This window comes from Anomalospiza imberbis, chromosome 7 (assembly GCF_031753505.1).
Source record: "Anomalospiza imberbis isolate Cuckoo-Finch-1a 21T00152 chromosome 7, ASM3175350v1, whole genome shotgun sequence".
In the NCBI taxonomy this organism is placed as follows: domain Eukaryota; kingdom Metazoa; phylum Chordata; class Aves; order Passeriformes; family Viduidae; genus Anomalospiza; species Anomalospiza imberbis.
The window spans coordinates 9566872-9580827 of NC_089687.1; the positions used below are offsets into that span (position 1 = coordinate 9566872).

Genomic DNA, 13956 nt, shown 5'->3' on the forward strand with positions numbered 1-13956 from the left:
AACACATGTATTCCCCAGTGATTCCCCAAAGCCACTTTTTAATACATAAACTACTTGTGCTTCTTAATTTTTTGGTTTCTTGATTTATACAGAAAAGAGAAGGAAAAAAAATAAAAGGAAGGAGGGTGAAGTGCTTTTTATTTTTTTACTTTCCAGTGTTTAGCCCTCTTAAAACTGAAAGGTACTGTGCTCCATGCTGCATACACATTGCCTTTTAGAGGGTTTCTCAATGGATGGGCAACTTTTGGAATTCAGAAGGGAGAGGAAAGACTATATTAAAAAATATTAATTATTTTACCTAGGGAAAAGCAGAGTTTTTCTGCTATTTACAGAGCAGTGTAAGGAAAAAAAATATAGGTCAATATGCAAATGCTCCTTTAAGCTTCTCAAGCTACTGAGTTTATATGTTTATTTTGTACTTTGCTATGTCAAAATACTAATATTAATAAATAAACAGCGCAGTATTAAGTATTCATCCAAAAACCAATATGAACATCAGTACCACAGCTGGGTGACTTGGTGAGGAACTGCCATCATTTGAAAATACGTGAGGGAGAGGTCCAGGGGCTGATGTGTCCCTTCACCACCTCTGCCCTGGTGCAGGGGACTTCCAGATGAAGAAAGCATTGTAAGATTCTTACTGAACTTGACAATTTATAGGTACTTAATTCCTCTTAAAACAACACAAAAAACTGCACCCTAACCCAAACTGTCATTTGAAAATTGGAACATGACTTGATTAAGGTCACAGAAGAATGATAAAAGAGTAATGAAGAGTAATGAACAGGACTCAAATATGCTGAGTCTTACTTTTTTTGCATTAAATACAAGGCACTCTTTCTTCTTTGTATTACACTGCTAATTGCCAAACAGATATTTTGAAAAGCAGGTTCCAATTGATGTGTCCTTGGAGAAAGACTTGTGCTCACCCTGCAGAAAGCTTTAATTCCTCAGTGTGTTTTAAAATCAGGTTCTACTGCTGAGCTTTCCCACTCAGACTTAATGCAATTCAAAAGATTTTTTTTTGACAGGGAAAAATGAGTAAAGTCACCGAGTTAACCATCTTTGAAGGAAAAAAAAAATCAAAGCTGAATAAATGTACATCTTCCCTCAGTTTCTAAAACTCTTTGGAAATGGAAATGTTTCCCATTTTATTCAATAAGCGGGTTAATGACACTTTTTGTATTTGTGCAAAATTGTAGAGGACTGCATGGGATGTAGCTACATTTTATTAACCCCTTCCTCTGGTCATAGAGATTGAGTAATCAACACCATCATTTTGAAATGTACATATTGCACAAAGTCAGGGCAGACCTTCATCAGGGTCCTGGTGTCATTAATACTCTCTTCTTAATGAAATTTCTTGCACTGTAACTTGATGGCACAACCTCTGACCTGCGTGAGGGTGAAGAGCCTTATTAATGCACCTTGCGAAGGAACTTGAAACCCTACGTTCAGCTGACTCACCAGGCAGATGCTTCTCACTTCTAACAGGACCTGAGTGAAGGGCATAAGCCTCATCACGGAGACAGGGTGATCCTGTAGGACAGCCTGGGAATAACTAAGCTTGTAGCAAAAAGCTTTGGGCTTCTGCTGATTGAGTGACTCACAGAGCTAAGCCCAGCGAAGCTGGTAAATTTTACCCAACAGAGTTTATGCAGATCTTGGCTTCAATCCAGCAGAGCACTTAAGCACATGCTTAATTATACGCAAATGACATAGAGCAATTGAGGTACGCACGTGTTTAAGCGCGTTGCTGGGTGAAAGACTTTATTTAGAGAAACGTGGAAAAGTTGGTAACCCCTGAAAGAGGTGAAGTTGAGAGGTGCAAGTGAGACCATGCCACAGCCCAGGCTGCAGAGGTGCAGCCAGTTTGGGTGGAGAGCCAGTCCAGGGAAGGCGCTGGGTTTTAAGATTTGGCCTCTAGCGATTCTCCAAATAGTTTATTGTGCAGGGTCATGGCGAACATCATGATAATGGAGATTACAGTGCAGAAAACTCATGTTGGGACTTTCAGATGGATTTGGAGGCACTGAGAGTCCGAGGGACACCACGTGTGTCATGACACGGGCAGTCTGCAGTGGGGCCTCACCCAGAGATGCATCAGGAGTGGGGAACCAGATCAGGCTTTACTTCTTTACATTGACGGTGGCAGAGCCCTGGAACAGGCTGCCCCGGGAGGTCGTGGAATCTCCCTCTTTGGAGACATTCCAAACCCACCTGGACGCGTTTTCCTGTGCCACCTGCTCCAGCTCACCCTGCCTGGGCGGGGGGTTGGACGGGATGATCTCCAGAGGTCCCTTCCAACCACAACACTTCTGTCATAGTCAAGCCTTCTCCCTGACACCGACCGCGGCCGCTCCGGCCTCCTCTCATCCGGGAGGCCCTGCCGCGCATTCCGCCGCTGCCCCGACACCGAGGGGCACGGGGCCGGCCCCCGCCGAGGCCGATGCCCGAAGGGTCTCTCCCGCCCCGCCTCCGCTCGGGGCCGGCGCGGGCAGCGCTCCCACGGCCGCGGCGGCCTGCTGACCCGCGCGTAACCCGGCACCGCCCGCCCCGGCAGCAGCCGCAGCCCCGGCGTGGCTCCCGGCTCCCGTCTCGCTTCCCCATCGCCGTCATCCCCATCCTCCTCCTCCCGTCCCGCCGGTCCTCCGGGCGCGTTTCCCGTGGTGCAGCGCGCGCGCGGCGCTCTGGCCGGGTGTCGCTGTCACCGCCCGCGGACGCTCGGCGGAGCAGCAGGAAGGAGCCGCCGCCGCCGCCGCCGCCGCCGCTCCCCCCGGGCTCCCCCCGCCGCCGCCGCCGCCCCGCCGGCCCCCCCTGCCCGCGCCCCGCCGCCCCCGCCATGCCCGGGGCCGCGGCACGGCCGCTCTGAGCCGCCGCCGCCGCCGCGCCCCGGCCCGGCCCGGCCCGGCCGCCTTCTCCTCGCAGCTCTGCGGCCGGTAAGTGCCGGCGGGAGCGAGCCGGGGCCGGTCGGGGCCGTTCGGTGCGCGGAGGGAGGGCGGGAGGAGGAGGAGGAGGACAGGGAGGGGAAGGAGGGAAGGAAGGGAAGGGGGGGCCGCGGCGCGGTGCGTCCCGCATGGGCCGCGCTTGGCCCCGGCGCGGAGAGGCCGGCGCGGAGCGGGGGATGAAGAGGCGGCGGGCGCCCTCCGCCCGCTGCTCCCGCTGCTCCCGCTCCGTCCGCTCCCCCGGCCGGGAGCCGCGGGGCCGCGCAGGCCGCACCGGGGCGGCGGGGATGGGGCCAGCGGGGCTGCCTGACAGACGGACAAAGAGCTGACGGACGGACGGACGGACAGCGCGTCCCGCGGGCCCCGTCCTCCCGGGCCGTATCCTCCCGCTGCCCGCCTCTCCATTGTTCCCGGTGTAAGATAGGTGAAGCGTGCCGACCTGCGAACAGTCATTTCGTTTGGTTTTATTTCTGCATAACCTTCTCAGAGTCTCCTCTCAGCTGCTCGGAGGAAGCTTTTGCACGGCACCTCTTTTCCCCAGCGTCGGGAGCTGCTAACAAGTGCCAGGCTGGAAGTGGCTTGGGAGAGCAGGGGGGACCAGTAGGAGTTGAAGAGAAATTAGTTGGGCTTCAAACACTTTCACTCATCATCATCATTCCTCCCCCGATTCCTGCCAAACCTCAGCTGGGGTGAGTGCAGCAACGTCTGCATTAAGCTGGCTCATGGAAAGGGAAGACATTTATGTTGCAAACATAGATCATCTCTCTCTGATCACTTTGTTTTTGTAAACTGTTTAGGGCAGCTGTGAGAGATTTTGCAGAATTATTAAAAAAAAAGTAGATGTGTGGAATCCAATGATCCCAACTTTAGTCTTGCTTTGAAAGTCTGCTTGGAGCATGACCTATCTCTGTCTGCATACACGTGACATTCTGGTCCAAGAAGCTGTAGATGGGAGAGATGTCTTAGTCCTAATGAGCAGCATCTTTGCCACTGGACGGGACAAATGACATGGACTGTGTTTTTTCTATTGAATAGGATCTCAGTTGCTTTGTTTATTTCTGTACTTATTTGCAAATGTCAGTAGTACTTTACAAGCTTGCTAGGAGTATATACATGGGCCCACCCATCATGCTTCAGCATTTTGGAGTGCCCATATCCAATTTCGTTATTGTAAGTGATATAAATTTTGTAGCTATTCTGCATGAGTTTGGTGAATATACCTTGTGAAGGGAAGAAGTAGTAAAACAGTACTACCCTGCATCATTTTTTGCAGGTGTTCTTATCCTGTTCTCAAAATTAGTCCAGATAATCCAGTGGTCTGATTGAGACTTAAAATCTGTCCTGCTGTGTGATAAGTTTGCACACCTTCAGGCCATGTTAGTTCTTCAGCGTTCACTTGCAGTGTTTGGGTTTGTGCATTGTCCAGTGACAGCTGTCATCTGCAGGAGTTTTGGCTGCACCAGAAGCTCTGGAGCATGTGAGGCCTGCTTTCCTGTGGATCTCGTGGGATCTGCAGGCTCTTGGTACAGGGTGCACACACATCCATAGGAGAGACCAGCAAAGCCTGCTCTTGTTGCAGTAATTTAGGAAAACAAAATTCAGTTGCAGTTGCAGTTTCCTGAAAACTGTTGTCATGGCCTTTCCTCATGAATATGCAACTGAATGTGTGTGTTCAGTTTCCAAAAGTGTTTTCTTTGTATTTTTTCTGGATGTCTGCATGCCCCTCTTCCCCATGTATACCTCTACTTAAGTCAGTGATCTGATATAAATGAAGAAAGCTGAAAAAGATGAGGATGATCTCTTGCATTTAGACTGCTGTGTGCATGTGTCCTTCTGTCTTCGCTCCTTAGGCTGAGACCTGAAAGAACAGATGTGTGTGTAGTCTATGCTTCTGTTATTCTGTCTTGTCCATGTGTGCTTCATGTCTGCTGTATTGCAAACATATTCTTTTTATGGAAAAAACACCTAATATAATGGATCATGAAATCAAACTATTAAGTGGGTAAGTAGCTACTTGAACAACAGCAGTGATTAAAAAACAAGGGAGAAGAATTATTCAGAATGTGAAAAGTTATATTGCAGGCTGAATTGTTCACCTGAAGGAACATATACTTTGGGAATATTGTTATGTAGTTTTTCAAAAGGTGTTTTTCCCTCTGAGTTCAGTGTGTAGAAGTTTATTTTTATGAGGATTTAAAGCACTGTGGAGTGTGGAGATGTTCTAAACACAGTTGGTGTAAAACCATTGAGATGGGAAGTTTGTACTTCCCTCTGAGAATTTCTGTGTACCACTAATGTTAGAGTTGTACTATCAGAATGCTGATAATATATTACTCTAGTGAAATATGGTGATGGTTCACATTAAAGAGTTTATCTCACTTCTAGATATGTTCTTTGCACCACAGGTTCAGTAATATAGATTTGCAAATAGTGGAGCTCAGGGTATCAGTTGTTAGCAGATGGATTTAGGTTAAACATTTTAAAATGTACTAATGGGGAGGAAGTGTTTGTATTCTAGTAATCTGGGGAGAAACATGGTGGGTTTGGTTTTTGTGTCTGCTGCAAGATGTTGGTGATTTTTTTGTGACTGGAATCTCTGTGGTGTCTTCCTCCGGCGAGGATTGCTGTGTGAGCTCTTACAAATGGAGACCTGTCTGTATGGAGCAGCTTGATGGAGTGGGCCTTAATCTATCAAAACCCCTTTAAGTGTTTAGCATAATTTGGGATTAAGTTTGACTTAATTTGGCTCTAATATAAAATGCATTTTTCTCTGTGAAATAGCAGAAGTTAAGTAAGAAATCGTAACACTGGTAATGTCTTTTGTGAATGAAGATACTGCTGTTACCCCACATATGGAATGAAGCATCCAGCTTTCTTGTCCAAACTTAACATGTCATATATGTTAAATGAATGGCACAGGCATTGAAAAGTAAGCACCAGTGGAAATATTTTTTTACTTTGAAGGCTCTTAAATGGATCTAACAGAGAAATAGATAGGTTTTATTTAAAGTAAGTACTTCCTCTGCTTTTGCCTGGCATTTTAATGATAGCTGCCTTTCAAACCAGCATCATTTATGATGAAATAGATTCAAGCCTTCAGCTTTCAGTCTCATCTGCATAACTGAGTGTTTAAAGACAAAAGTGGTCCCACAAAGGCACCATGGATGTAACCAGACATGGGTGTCTGCTTCTGTCAGGTTGCAGGGCTTATGTAAAGGATCAGTACTGTGATTAAGTTCCACTTAATTTGTTTGGGTTTTTTTGAAAGAAATACTTTTGGGAAAATTATATTTCTTGAAGTGCTGAAATTCATGATTTTTTTTTTTCTTTTTTCAGTTCTGTAAATTGGTATCTGTGCAGAAACCCTTGTGCTAGTATTGAGTTAGATGTACAAACTTATTGTTTTTTAACAGCTGAGACATAGCTATTGACAAGACATGTCAGCAAACCACAGCCATTGGCTATAATATGTAGTTATATGCCAAGCACAAATTTCTGTCTAACAAAGGAAAATCCATTCAGATTTTCATGAGATTTATTTTCATTTACACAAATGGTGTTAGTTACTTTATTTCAGTACTTTCCAGTGAAGTTAAATACACAACCCCATCTGTTTAGCTCATTAGCTGGTACTCTATATACAATTTAAATATACATTTTTTTATCTATATAGAACAGAATGTTTTATACATCAGCAGTAATTCCATAAACTGCACAAGTGATAAAATTCTAAACTATTTAACTTACAATTTATTGTACAAATTAAAATACAATAACATATGTGAGTATTCAAATATTATATGTGATTAAATTATCTTCCCCTGACTCCATATAGAGATATTTTTTTGTATGTCATTCATCATGTTGGATAAAATACTTGGAGAAAACTATAATATGTTCTCACAAAACTTGATTGTAAGTGTGTCCCAAGGGGAAATTCACTGTCTTTTAGAAAGACTGTGTAATCCACAACATGCAGAAGGGTTAGAATCTCCTGACAGCTTCTTCCACACTGTCACAATGTTATTCTGGGAGATGATATGGAAGCTGGTACTGCTTTTGCTCCAAAACAATTTTCAATGTACTCTTAGGATATTATCAGTGTATTAGTATATTCCAGGCTATGGTATCAAGGGGTAGCACTGTGAATACTGTAATGTAGTTAATGTATTACTAGGTTATATTATTTTATTATTTCATTGCACTTTTGAAAACAGCAAGCCATAGCTCAGTAACAGCATGTGTATTGGCCTGATCCTGGAGCTGATACACTCTACTGGCATATTAGTATCACAGTATCTGCATCTTGTCACGGTATGTGCAGAAAATCTTAAGACAGTGCTGTCTAATTCTTCCCTTATGACTAGGATGACATTTTTATAAGCGCAGAATTAAACAGTCTGATGATAAAATGAAATCTGTGTGGGAAGAAGTTCCAACCTGCAAACAGCAGTAGACTATAATTTATGAACAGCCTATCAAATATAAACTGTCTAGATCTCTTTCACTGGAAAAAATCCAAAAAATCCAACATAAAAACCAAAATCAAAAATCAAGGTGCCTGTAAAATGTCCATAAACCAATTTCTTGATGTAACATGTGATATTACTCATGTGTAAGGCTGTTGTGATATCTGTGTGAGCTCAGCTATGTGACTGATAGAGCCTTCTGCTCTAAAATAGTTTCAAATGGCAGCTGCATCTGCAAGGTTAAAAGATGCCCATTCATAAAAGCTTGTACAACTGTCTTAAATGTTTTTGTAATAATTTCCCATAAAGTCTCTATTAACTTTTGCTACTTATGCACCCCACCATGAATATAAAAGACTTCATTAGAGAGGTTTACAATGCCAGTAACATCATGACCAGGTTGTGTTACCTTAATGCAAGAGGTGAAGTGAGAAATACTGATGCTTTGCAGATGTGTCATAGTTATATGGTCACTAGCAGTACTTAAGAAAAGGGAAAAACCAACTTTTTACAGTCTCTGAATATTAACTGCTATGTGATTACCCTGAAAATTTGTCAGATTTTTCTTTTTCTGTTGTTAGGATTGTATTTTAATCAAGGAAATGGTGATAATGCTCCTAAAAAGTGTGTGCATGCAGATGTATATGCAGGACTCTAGTAGCTTGTATTTATGATGCTGTCTGGCCTAGAGCTCTAGTCCTGGAGAATGAGAAATGTTCATCATAAAGTGAAGTTTATTTTTTCAAACAGTAAGCAGCATGTTTTAGTGCCTGGGATGTCACTGGGAAGGGGCAAAGCAAGGAAGCAGTTTCTAAATACACTGGGTTTCTGCAGGTTTCCGTGGGTACTGAAAACTCTCCAGGCTTGCTTTCAACAAGTGATCTTTAGAATTGCACTGCAGACATTCTTCAGTTTTGTAAAGGCAGGGAAGAGGGAGCAAAGTGAATATGTAAGCCAAGAAATAAATACATTTCACAGGATGCATGGATGATTTTTTTTAGTCTGTAGGCATTATAACAGTCAGAATTTCCAGATTCAGTGGATGATTTCAGAGTGTCTCAAATAGGAGTACTCTGAAGGAAATTATCATCTCCTGAGGCATGATTCTCCTCTGCTTTTGACCACATACACTCAGTGGTTTCTAACATAGGACACTGTTACATGTCAGTCTCTATCAAACAAAATACATGTGAGATGGATGACAATTGCCAGGCTTTTAAGCTGGCTCATTTATAGCACTGAGCAGTTCTTGATGCAACAGTAACTATATACATGAATATGAGACATGTTCTTTTTTGTGTCTGTAAAGTTTCTTTTAACAAAGAAGTTCTTTATGATAGATTGGTAAACTCAACCAACTCCCTTTTTGCTAGAGTCATCTTGCACTGCTTACTTTGAAGAAAATTTTTGTGTTGGCCACTGTAGATCAGCTGCAGAAGGAGGTGGTCAATCCTCAGGGTACCAACATGTGATGCAATTATTTTACCAAAATCACTTGCAGATTTTCCAGACATGCCCATGAAATAATGGTTTTCAGCTCCTGTTTTGACCTTATAACTGGTTTTCTTGAAAATAAAGTCTAGTGTGAAGGTGCCCTGAGTGAATATTGCTTTAGCAATATCAAATAAAAATGAATCTTTCACATGGGAAAGACTGCTGTCATCCTTCAAGGAGGAAAGCTTTATTAGGCTGTGGTTCTCAGGAGCTTCCTCCGTCACTGGTGAATCTGACAGTTGTATTTTGTGATGAATTTTTGTGTGAGTCAGCAAAAAGATGTCAGAGTTATGTGATTGTGTTCTGAGGAGCAGGAAAGCTTGTATTGTTATGGGGTATAATGAAGTAAGGAAAAGCTACTTGACTTTAGTGTTGGTTTTTCCTGGTAGAAATTATGAAGTTGTCTTTGTAAATGACTCGTAGAAAAGAATTTTTATGTATTTGAAATGTGTTTTTTATGATCACCAATGATAAAATTAAGTTACTGAGAGGGGAATTAAAATAGAGTTTATAGAAGAGGAGCACACAGAGGATGATCATCCAGTTGTCACAGTATTTTGCTGGAAGATGTGAAGTAGGTGGCAGTTTGTAGACAAAACCAGTGGGCTTGTTGTCTGAATCTGACGGTTAAAAGTAGATCATGCAACCCAGGCATGTTCAGCTGGTGCCTGTTAGGAATCAGTGTTACATACACTATATTGGATCTAATGTAGTGCAGCTTTAAGTGTGAGTTTACTGTCACTTTCCAGGGAACAGCGAGATAAAAGGAGAAACTGACAGAAAACTTCATCTGTCAATTCTTTGCGTGATCTTGCATTTTACTGTCTAGGGTGCCTTTGTGTCACCTCTGGATTCCTTGTAGGTCACAGGACAGGCAGGGGACTTTCTGCAGTTTTGGTGGTGATGAGAGTGTGGCTGCACATGGAGAAAAAATGGAATCTGTTGTAGTTACATCTTATGTGCCTAAAATTTGCTGTAGCACTGGGCAACTCTTCATTTCCCACATTTTGTTGGACAAAAGTTCAGCAGAGAAGTCTTGGCTCTGGTGCTTCTATCTTGGTACTTGGATAGGTAGTGTTAGGACAAGGAGAAATGAACTGAAAGAGGGTGAATTTAGTGTAGCTATTAGGAAGAAATTTTGACTGTGAGAGTGGTGGGACACTGGAAGAGGTTGCCCAGAGAAGCTCTGGATGCCCCATCCCTGTCAGTATTCAAGGCCAGGCTGGATGGGGCCCTGAGCCACTGGTCTAGTTGAAGGTGTCCCTGCCCTGGCAGAGGGTTTGGAGCTAGGTGATCTTTAAGATTCCCACTGAACCAAACCATTCCAGGATTCTGTAACAGATTGTTGCCGTGTTACCTATGGGACACACCTTTGCATTGAGGGAACCTGGGTGAGTGCAGCTGCATCAGTGTGAGACTCTTAACACGGATGGATGAGGAGCCAGTATCTGGAAAGCAGTCCATAAAGGCACAATATGCTGAATTTTTCTTTCTTCCAAATCCTGTCAGAATATTTTCTGGCTTTACAGATTGGTTTCCTGCTTACTCAATAATACAGATTATATTGAATGTATTTTACTAAGACTTGGCTTCATCATGAAGTTATTTGACTACAGGTTCTCAAAAATTTCAGACCTGTTTGGGATGGTAGCCCTTAATTATTGGTCTGTGAGTTAATGGCATCAAGAACCTTCAAGATTTTTATTCCTAGTAATTACAGGAGTTGTTATAAACATGTATCATATCTTTTAATCATTCTGAATTCTTGTTTTAGTGTATTCTAGGAGCTAATTAGTGAGAATTAGCTGCAGGGCACAAAAGTCATTGAGGTAGAATCCAATTTCCACAACCTTTTTATTCAAGAGGACACAATCCTGAGAAGTCTGTGTTTTACTTTTTGGATTATTTTCAGTGTTAGTTAATGGGCCAGGATATCTTTGTTATTATTGCTCTTAGAAAATAGTTTCTAGACATCTCATGTTTTGGCTTGTCTCAATCTGAAAATGGGCTTAAGTGCCTGAAAATTGTTTGAGAAATTTAAAACTGTAATGAGGAAAAATCACCTTGGGGTATGTGGTAGAAGTCAGTGGGATTCCTTGTTCATACCATTTTTGAAGAGTTACCTGAAAGTTCTTGCTGAGGTTGTGGATAGTCTTTTGAAGAGGATACACTGCAGAAGCACACTGGATTTAGTACTTGATTTGCCTTTTATTTATTTTTTTTTTTAAGAGAGGGTCACTGAGATTAAAAATGAATTAAAAGAGGCAATTCTGGAATTTTATGTAAGTGGGATAGGAATAGTTCTTAGTTGATTTAATCTGACCACAAATGTTGGTTAGCAGTAGGGAGGTGGTGGATTTGTTGCAACAGTGTGGAAAAAAAAAATCCTAACTGGAGATGAGTATACTCTTAAAAAAACCTTCTTTGTTGTCTTGGCAAATGTACATGGGCTGTAACATGCTTGTGTTCCAAGAGGAGTTTTGAGAAAGTGACCTGGTTGCTCAGTTCCATGATTTTAGAGTTTATTTCTACTTTGTCCTCCTCTGGCTGATTTCATACCATCTTTAAATACTAACACATGTCAGTTTTATGTGCTGAATCTTCTGTTTATTTCTGATGGAGGTGCTTGATACTGTTCTGGTGCTGTAACAGAGTGCTGTTTAGGCCACAGCAATCCCTGATTCCACTGATGAAAATTGCTCCTTGGTGCTCAATTTGTAACTGCTTGAATATTTGAAGAACAGTGATAGATTTTCTTTTTCTGGCTCAGTGTTGATCAGTGTTCTCCCTAATGTAGTGTCACAACATCCTCTGCTCCTTGATTTTTATCATGCTTTAAAGGGAAGAAAGGGCTACCACCAGGTATACAGGTCAAGATGCTGCTTCTAGTGATACCTAAATCATTGTCACTGCCCTGGTTTTATATTCCAGAGCTGCCATCTCTGAAGGGTCCAAATGCTTTTTGGAAATGTCATGAATATTCTGTGATCTTTGTTCTTACCTGATGAGATTATTATATGGGCTTGCTTTTTCCATTGACTATATTACATGTGCGTTGCCTTGTGTTTATGTTAGCAAATGTGAAGCAGATATTGAATTCTTAGTTGCCAGGTGTATTAGTCATATAGAATAGGTAGGTCGCTAAAAGGCCTTTTTTTAAATATAGGTAGAATAAACCTCCAAGGTTTGAAGAGTGGAGCAGTGAGTAGAGATCTATGTCTTTGAGCTTTAGGCTCTTTCAGGTCTCCTGGCCCAAATTTTTGACCCCTGAAGGTAACACTGTTTTATTTGAAAAGCAGTACAGAAAGCATAGGATTTGCTTGGTCTGTCTGGAATGAATCTTTTGATAAAGAGGTATTCATTCTATCATGTTTTGGATTAACTAGATTATTTGAGTTTCTGTTCCATGTGTAGATAGATGAAGGGTGTGTCTGAAACACAGCTGAAATGAAGTAAATATCCATTTAAAAGGAAGTTACACTGAGGTATGACAATGCTTCCTCTGCAGAAGAATGAGATGAGAAAATGTTCCTTGCCTGGTGGAAAGTTGATCTAGGGAGAGCCAAGCACATTTTGTAGAATTTGTTTTGAGATGTTACACAGAATGTAATCTTACCCTGAATAGATTTGCTGAAATGAAGTTAGGGGAAAAATGCCTGCTCTGTGCATGGTGATGTGCTAAAGTTGAAATTGGAACTTAAGAGAATGGTTCCTGTGTTCTAAAATACTTGCATTGCTTTCACAACCTGAGAGCCCATGTTGAAATAACGTCAAGTGCTGAAGTAAGGTCTAGAAATATCACCTGTGCTCTATAAGATCTATAGTATTGATATTCATGGCCTTCTCACCTATGGTTTAGAACAGTGTTGTTTTTTTTCCTGTAAGTTTTCCTTGTGCTGTCATGTAGGTAAATGAGGAATGTCTTCCAGAATCTCTAAGATGGCTTTTGCAGCTAACTTCCAGTTTTTGAGCAAAACTTTCTTGGTTATACTTCTGTTAGCTTATTGTCCAATGTTATTTAATCTGTGTGGATGTATTAAGTAATTGTCTTGGATTCTTCTGTAATTACTGTTTTTCTTTAGTACATGTAGATGGCCTTTTAGAAAACAATGAAGCTGAAGTAAAGATATTACAAGAAAAGCATGGTTTTAAAAGACCAATTTTAGGTGTAAATCAAGTAGGCAAGCCTTAAAATTGCAGCATTGAGCTTTACCTGTGCCACTTAATTTTACCATCCTCCTTATATTATTAATATATTGCATCTTAATATTATGCCATATTATTTCATCATACATGAACCCCAAAGACCCTGCCTTTTTGAATGTCCCAGAATTGGATAAGCAGCTGCTCTGTACATTGCTTTCTTCTTGTTGTATAACCTCTGTTCTCTTACTGTGGTCTGCTTAATCCTGCTCTGAAGGCAGAATGAATATATGACTTTGTGAAATTTCTGTAATAGTTATCAGTAGGCTTGTGAGGCCCTCAGAGATAATGTCTGCTGCTCACTTCACACCTAAATCCTAGGTGGATCATTGCACCTGATTTAGAGCCAGGAAGTGAAAAGATGGGATGGGGAATGACTTGCCAAGATAACAGATTTGCCCCAAAAGCAGTGTCAGAGCTGCAAAAAGAAGCCAAATCCTCACAGTTCTTTTGCATCATGGTGGTAAACAATGCTTCTCTTTTCAAAGTCTTACTGTCATGCTTACCTTTTCTTGATGGCAGTCCCACACTGCTGTGCCCCATTCCTCTAATGATTCTGCACCAGTGGCTGCTCCATGTTAGTTGGAAACCTACTGCTGGTTGGGCTTTCTGGTCAGTGGTAAGGTCCTGGGGAGGCCAGACCCCTCTTTCCCACCTTCTCTCAGCGGTTTTCTCAGTCCCTGGTGCAGGTTTACCTTCCCATCTGAGGTGTGCTGCCTTCTCCCTTCAGGCTGCAGGAACAAGAGCACCACAAGCTGATTAGTTCACCCTTGTGACCTATATTGAATATTGCTTGCTGTCACAAGTATTTTACTATGCCTCAGGGAGAGGAAATGGATATTTCT

General features: G+C 42.1%; 1 protein-coding gene across 6 annotated transcripts in view; it reads left to right on the top strand.

Annotated features, from left to right (window-relative positions):
• The first annotated feature begins 2364 nt into the window (after positions 1-2364).
• Positions 2365-13956, top strand: part of ZNF148 (zinc finger protein 148) — a 37118-nt gene continuing 25526 nt past the window's right edge. Inside the window, exons 1-2 of one of the 6 annotated variants that reach the window (XM_068195324.1) lie at positions 2365-2939; positions 3433-3634. The gene's annotated coding sequence lies outside the window, so the exon portion shown is untranslated. Of the gene's footprint in view, positions 2940-3088; positions 3635-13956 lie in introns of those variants that run through there. The other 5 variants (XM_068195326.1, XM_068195329.1, XM_068195328.1 and 2 more) reach the window with 5 other exon arrangements.